Below are 7,981 nucleotides of genomic sequence, written 5' to 3'. Positions count from 1 at the left end.
TTTTTGTTCATTCTTTGAGTGTGCACAACGAGTGTTCCTGCAATAAAACTGTTCAGATTATGTGCTTCAATTGACATGCATTGCTTTTTAAAAAAACCAAATAATTGTATCAAGTCCATTTTCTTCATGCAGTCACTTTGAATTGCTGTCAAAGTATTGTGTGGCAGGATTCTACATAAACTCATGCTTCTTAATCGGTGTTTTGGTTTCATAATTTCTTCCCCTCCCCCACGCATTTCTTACTGAGCTTTTATTTGTTTCGTAAAGGTTTTAACTCCCAAGTGCTCTCATTCTCCAGGAAAAATGCTTTGCTGCTGACATGTTGGCAGTCAGCTTTATCTGCTCATGTAAGAGCTTGCTTTCTTTGCTGCCTTCCTGACCACTGCTGTGGTGTGCGTTACACTGTCAGCTAATGCCGTGTTCCTGTTGCTAGCCTTCTGCAGCTTGTCCAGCGGCCTGTCAGTTCTCCTCACAGCAGCAGTGTCTGGGCCTTTTATCTGCATTATAGCTTCATTTATTAAATGCTCTTTCTCATGTCTTATCAAGTTGGGCAAATTTGATCTGTCTCTTGTTCAGTGTGTCTACATGTTGTGCAAAAAAAAAGCATCTTCAAACTGCAGCTTCAGCCTGTGAACTTCAATGGCAATGAATGGCATCCTCATACTCTTGCTTCCAGAGTTTGGCTATTTGAGTGTGGTGTTTTGCAGGGGGGAGGGGAAGAAAGGTGTCGGGGAATAGGATGATGGTACAGAAAAGGAAGAGACCGTTATTAGTGTAAGAGAGTAATGATGGACCTTTAGGGAGTACTACAGTTTCCAGCTCCAGCACATCATTTGCACTTACTTACATGCTGCCCTACCTCCCATAAGAGGACCTGCCCACAACTTAGGAAACGCTGGACAAACAACCCAGAACTTGAACCATGCTTAGCCCTCACAATCTAGACCTACACCTGACAACGTGATCTAAGGCACCCTCCTCAAACAACAGTGTCTGGTGAAGCAAAGGGTGAGCTTGTTGTATGCTGAGTGCAGCTATAGCCAGTGGGGCAAGAGTTACTGTCTTCACCTCTAGACCACATTTCAGGTTAGCGCACTAGTCATCTCTGCTTCCTTCTTAGTATTTTCAGAATACTGAGGGGGTAAAAAACCTGAGCTGTAGAGTTATCCCTTCTCTGCCAGATAGGTAATGGTAGTAGAGGTGGTAACTCACACTAAGCTGCTTTGCATTTGAGATATTTGTGCTGTAACTGGTTCCAGCAGCAAACCAGTGAGTTTTGTACGTAGTCACTCAGGATCTGTGTTGACATCACTGATTTCAACACACGTTTTTTCTATCCCCTACTCTTAAGTCTGGTGGCAGTATTGGTGTGATAGTCGGCTCCTTGGTATACCAGGGACAAATTACTTTACAGTTCTGTAAAACAAACAGAGCACTTGATACTTTGCACCCGACTTCCTTTCGTGCAATACAAAGTGATGGGGAGAAATCAGAGTAAGTTTGGTGGGGTTTGGGGTTTTTTTGGTTGGTGTGGGGTGTGTTCTTTTAGTTTTTTTTAAAAAGCTTTTGACTTAGTTGTGTACTGTCATCATCATCCTTCCCCCCAAAAAAAAGCCAGTAGAAACGTTGGCTTGGGTAACCAGAATTGCTGTGAGCATACCAGAGAAACTATTTTTAAAAAAAATACTAATGTGTTTTTCAAAGAAATAACAACATCCTGAACATATCCAAGAATGGGCTGATGGCACATAAAAGTGTCTTTACTGTCAAGCCCAGGTGTAAATTGAGCAGCAAATTGTTGTATTATAGGAAAAGCATAGACCTCAAAAATTAACTTACAATTACTGTAGGACTGCAAACTTGAAATCTTAATTCTACAGCTGAAATCTCAGACCCCTGTAACAAGAGCTAACTGCCCTCCTTTGTGTGAGACAGATGACAGGACTGTGGAAAGCTCCAGCAATTACAGCTCAGCCAGCTTTCGGGTGAGTAAAATGCCAGTGTGGGAAGGGTGAAATGTTAGTACCAGCCTTGGCTTGCTGCCATGGTATTTCCACTACGCTGCAAAGACTCTGCTAGAGGAATGCCTCTGCTGGAGGAATGCCTCTGCTAGAGGAATGCCTTTGTCTTCTGCCAGGATCCTTACTGATGATCAGGCAGGACCAGATCTCTGGTGATGATGTGGAGCCTCAAACACTGCAGTCGAGTATTTCACAATTTAGGTTTCCACATGTGCAAACTCGCTTAAGGGAAGTCGGTCTGTAGTGGGGTATCTGTGAGGTGACAGCAGAGTCAAAATCCCTGAGCTGAGATTCTGCAAATGCCATTAGAAGTAGCTCATAAGCTCTTTTATTGCAAATGATATTCTCATTTGTCCAATCTCTTTGCTTAGTTAAATCCTCATTCCTACTGTTTCAGTCATTGCAACTGCAAAATCCTTCTGCTTTTGGAACAAAAGGACAGTTTGTAAAACCTGCTGGGGGGAGAAGGGTGGGGATTTTTTAGGTCTCAGTTTCAAATTAATATATGGCTGCTGACTGCTGATCCTGTTATGGCCGAGCAGATGCTGGGTATTTCAGGTTAGCTGTAAATCTGTTGCAAACAATAAAAGAGACTCATTACAGCCCTGGAAGAGGGAGGAGAAGGAGAAGAGATGTTTGTTTCTATGCACAAAATTACTTAAGTTGCATTCTCTGAGGAAAACTCCTGATGTGTTACAGCCAGGGAGCGATAAAGGTTGGCCTCAGCAGTGACAGCAATAACAAAGCTGTACATTGTAGCATTCTTCACATAACTCCGTCTTCCAAAGAGACTTAGTGCAAGTGTTGGAGATCCTACAGCCACGGTCGTGCGGGATGCAGAAATCAGGCCACTGAAGTTTAGAAAATACTTAATTTGCTCTGTGAGGAGGAACATTTTGCCAACGTGAACTGAGAGGCCAGGGAATGCTCTGGGACTCTCAAAAAAAAAAAAAAAAAGGCAAAATCAGAGTTTTACTGTTCTCTTGAACCTGAAGAATCCAGGTGGCCGTAAAATGCTGCTTTAGCTCTGTTGGCCTCATTGCTGTGGTTTCTGTGTCTAGTTGGTTTAAATTGCGTTCCTACAGCTAATTTGATTGGAATAAATGGTCTGAACAAGATCTTGCTATCTGCCTTCAAAGGTCTCAGTAGTTGGTGAACTTTATGCATCAATTCATTCACCTTTAATGTTAGCATTAGTCAGTTTAAATAGAGGACCTTGAGAATATAACTCCGTTTTCCTAGCTCAGGTCTTAGTAGAATTTTATGCAAACACTGTTAGTTTTAGAAGTACCCATGCAAAATGTATTTTTATTTTGAGGCTTCAAAGTACATATATTTGTTAATATGTAGCCAGGCCAAAATGTATTAAATAACTCAGTGCCCAGTAAATATGGTGTAAAGTGGAAACGCTGCTACTCTTATGTCAGGTTGTTGCTGTTCAGCTTTGTGCTTTAGAGATGGTTGATGTTTTTATCAAAAGGATAAAGCAGGAACAGGATGAACTTCTCAAAAAGTATGGAAGCATTGGCTGGAGAAGTTTGTGTGCAGCAGGATTTCAGCTAGAGGCAGTTTCACTGACTCCATGTTTCTGCTATTCCATTTCATTCCTCCCCTCAATTCTTATCCCATTTGTAACAGTTCCAATTGTGCTCAGTGGGAGATGAAATTATGGCTTTTTGATAGACCCACTCTTTAATTACTTACCAACTGAGCTCAAAACTACTTTGCTGTAAAACTTTTGTTCCTACAAGTGTGTTACTCGTTGTGGTTACTCTCCTGCTCTGCTTCACTGCAGCCATCCTTGGCCTTGCCCTTCCTTTTTACGCTGTCCCACTGAGGATCTGGAGCAAGGGCAGGGCACACTGCTCGTGGGCAGTTCTTGAAAGCGTAGATGGTTCTCATCTCTTGCAGCCTCATATGTGCAGGACGGGATGGTCTCAGCACCCAGGTGCAAGATGTTTAGGACCTTGGTGGGGAGAAGATAGAGCAAGATGTTTACTGCTTTAAGGCAAGAGAATAAAAAAAAAGCAAAAGAGCCCATAGATCAGAGTAGCACTGAATGGAAAGTTGCTGTATCTTCTTGTTACCTCCAAAGGGGAAAGGACTCGAAACATCATGTCACTAAGAACAGTAGTGCCTGGACATGCCTCCGGAGATCTCTGCAGTGGCTAAGGCTGAGAAGATGTTTCCATCCCCTCCCCAGGTATGGGGGGCTCCGTTCTTTGCACAGTGAGACAATACATTTCTGGCTGTTCTGGATTGAGTGCACCGTCACCTCTTGGGGAGCTGCAGGATGTGGGTCAAAAACAGCAGCATAAGTAAATAACAGAAAATATTAATTCATGGAAATAATAAGAAGGAAGCCTTAATTGTGCAAACCTAACCAATTAGACACTTTTGCTTCAAAGTGAGACAACATATGCCATGGTTCATGTCCTTAACACTGGAGGAGATGACCTAGATCATCTCATCCCACTCAGCACCATCACAGGCACTACACAGCATGTTTATCAAGCCTTACATTTAGATTCTTTTTCTCCTTTGCTCCTGGAAGCCCATTCCAGGTCCTTGCCCTGCAAATAGCTAGAAATCCAAATCAAAAGCTTCCTCTTGGCCAGTCTATACTCACTTAGTTTTGTGTCCATGCTGCCTGTTGGCTAGAATCTAGTTAAGTATTCTACCGTCAGGAGGGCTGCACAGAGAGAAATCTGGCATTAATAGATCAGAGTGTCTCAGGAACCTCTTTAACAATGCAGGGATGGTAGGAATTGCAGAGCTTTAATATATCTACCTACAATGGTGACTGATGTTCAGAGGCAGGTCCTGCTACTACATGTCCTTTGCTTAAAGTTGTGCTGATTTTCGCGGGAATTATTTTCCTAGATAACTTGCAACAGTTACATCTGTATCTTGTCAATGATTGTTTGCTCAGTCAAGGTAGGCATTTTCTTCTGGTGTGTATATGCCCTGAATCTATATTGCAAATGGAAAAAGAGACTGAGGAAGGAGGAATCTCTAAATTCTCATGTTGGTTGCCTAACAGCATGGACACTGACAGTTGAAAGAAATAAACACTTTCTTTTTCCAAATTGCTCCTCTCTAAAAAGGCATCTCACTCATTACTTCACTGGCTCAGAAGTTCTTAGTCATTGGCAGGAAATGCTGCTTATCTGGCTGCCTTGATTGATGGCTCAGCTGCAAATACTGTTTTTGGCTGATTAGAAGCAGAGGAGAAAAGGTGGATCATTCTCAAAGGCACTTCAATTTTCAAGCGATGCTCAAGCCTTCCAAAGGGAACAGCTGCTTTTTTTTATTATTATTTCTAGACAGATACAAATATGAGCTTGATATCAGCATCCTAGAACTTCTTACTTTATTCTTTGGCTTTCTGCATTTTGTTTATTGAGACAAGTAGGCAGGTCTCATTACTAATTAATAGATCAGTAGAATGAAGCAGTGCAATAGGAACAATAATGGGAAAGAAAACAAGTTGCCTGTTCAGTGGATTTGTACTACTGCAATGTTTTTTGGTTTCCTCTAACAATATGAAATTGCTACACCCACAAAAGCACTATAATTTAGTGTGTTCTGTTAGTAATCACATTGTTCCTCATCAAGGGGAATCTAGAAACCTGTTATTTGAAGAAAAGCAATGAAAGTTGTCATGTCAGAGTGGATCTGATCATTTTTATTTGAGTAGAGCTTCACAATCACACATTGCAAACACATATCCAGAAAAGCTGTGTCCATAGGAACCCACACCTGGAATGCTAACCTTGTTTTCATGACTGATAACGTTGTGAGAACCTTTGGTAACTAGCTGAGGGCTTCAATGACTACCTAAAAACACAGAGTAAAGCCCTGAAGCCTGTTTAAATTAACACAAGGTCAAGCATTATTTATGTGAAGGAATGAATTGGAGGCTGCTGTCATACACTTTAAACGATAAGTAGCACAAGTGCTTGACAGTGACTTCTGGGTTTATAGGAGAGACAGAATAACCCTGTCATCTGTTTGCAGTCTTGAGTCTAATTTGCTGGAGATGAAAGGAAAAGCTATGTGGATTAATTACAGATTTAGTAAGACAGCTGTAGAGAGCAGCCTGTTTAAGTCCTGAACTCAGAAGCACCAGAGAACACTCTTATTTCTCTGATTGGAGAAATTAAAAAGGCATCTTTCACCAAGAAAATCTTATGGTTCCTCTGATGGGACATAAAAAGCAAGCCCTTGTACTTGAGGTTTCAGTGGTGGTTATCTTTTCAGAGAAGTTCTAGAGAAGAAGTTACTCATTTTGTCATGATGAGCTTGTTTCTGAACTGCTGTGTTTCTGCTCAAGTTCCTTAAATACTCTTGGGTCCTTTCCAGCAAAAATGTTGGGGCACAGTGCTGATAAAATTCTCCAGTGGAAGATGATGGTCTAAAAAACATCACTACAAACACCAATGGAGCTAACAATATGAAAGCAGAGAAAGATGAGAATTTGATGGCAATAGGAAATGCTATAGTGAAGATGAGCAGACTTTGGAGAATCCCTGCCTAACTTAAAGTGAGTCCTTAAACTGCACTACACAGTGGCACCTCCTGGTAACACTGAGCAAAAGGGTGCCTTGAGAAAGGAGAGCAACCCTTGGGAAATATTTGGATTTCCACCTACTAATTAGACTTACTCAATGAGCATGGGGATGTAGTCAGGGCATAAAAGATAGGGGTTATTCTCATTTGCAGGCAGTGTGGCAGTCAGTAATGCTAAAGCTGCTGAAAGGGAATTAGTTTGTCATTTCCTTACACTAGAACTGTTTTTCCATTTGTGTCTGTTCAATGTTTTTTGTTTTATAACTCAACCTTGGTCTGTACTGTCTGAGTGTTTGCACACTGAGTTGTTCTTCTGAAGGATGGAGGTCCAGGCACTTGGGCTAATTTACCAAGGCAACCTGGAATACCTACAGTCAGCACAGCGCTGGGTCTCCTGATCAGAGTCTACTCAGAGTGCCACGAGTACTGGCTACTTCCTAAACTACTTAGTGAATTAGCTGTTTGATTCTTTAGCAGGAAACCTATTGTTTAATTTGTAGAATTGAGTCATAGAAACTATTTCCTGTCTGAATGAAAACAGTGTCCACAATATTCTCAAATATTGCACCATTTTTCTATTAAGTTTTTACTTGGAATAAAATTCTGAGATTTGCGCTTTTTTTCTTCAAAATGCATTTAAAATTGTTAGCTTTGAGTCTCTCACTATTTTTGTCCATACAAAAAGTCCTCAAAAGCTCTGGTAGTCATAGCCAAATGGGACTCTGAATTGCATTTCCATCTTACAAAAGACAGTTTGAAAGATAACTGTGTGGGAAGTGATACACTGCAGGGAACAGTCATGCCCTGGCAGTGAGGATGGACCAGATGACCTAATTTCTCTTTTCCATTAGAACTGTCTCTGATTCCTCAGCTAGTCATGCAAGCACATGACTGACAATAAGGATAAAGAAAGAAAGAAAACGTATCTCCCAGTGTAGCAAAGCAAGCCTGATAGTCTTGACTCCGTCACCTTGCAGGTGCTGATTAATTGAACACCAAATAATCATCTCTCCTTATATGGATCTTTACATGAAACCTTCAGAACTGACTTGCCATCTGCTCTGCCTGGAATTCAGAACTGCTTTCTCAGGTGCATGAGATATCTGTTTGATGCAAGACTGGAGAAGAAGCAGCTCACAGAAGTTGCAGAGGTAGTACACTCTATGCCTTGTTTTAATAATATCCCACAGAACTGACCCACAACACCATTTTGGAAGTGCAGTGCTGCACTCATTGCTTCTATATTGTTGTGCCTTATACACAAATGCTAGGGGCTTGCTGTGCCAGCTCTCACCAAGGTGTGAAATCACTGCCTGCATAGTTAGTTAAACTGGTGTTAAGATGGCTTTTTACTGCTGTTAATAAATTGGCCATGACCTGGCTGTTGT

This window comes from Colius striatus, chromosome 2 (genome assembly GCF_028858725.1).
Source record: "Colius striatus isolate bColStr4 chromosome 2, bColStr4.1.hap1, whole genome shotgun sequence".
Taxonomy (NCBI): Eukaryota; Metazoa; Chordata; class Aves; order Coliiformes; family Coliidae; genus Colius; species Colius striatus.
The sequence above is the reverse complement of the archived record's forward strand: the minus strand, read 5'-3'. Positions refer to the sequence as shown.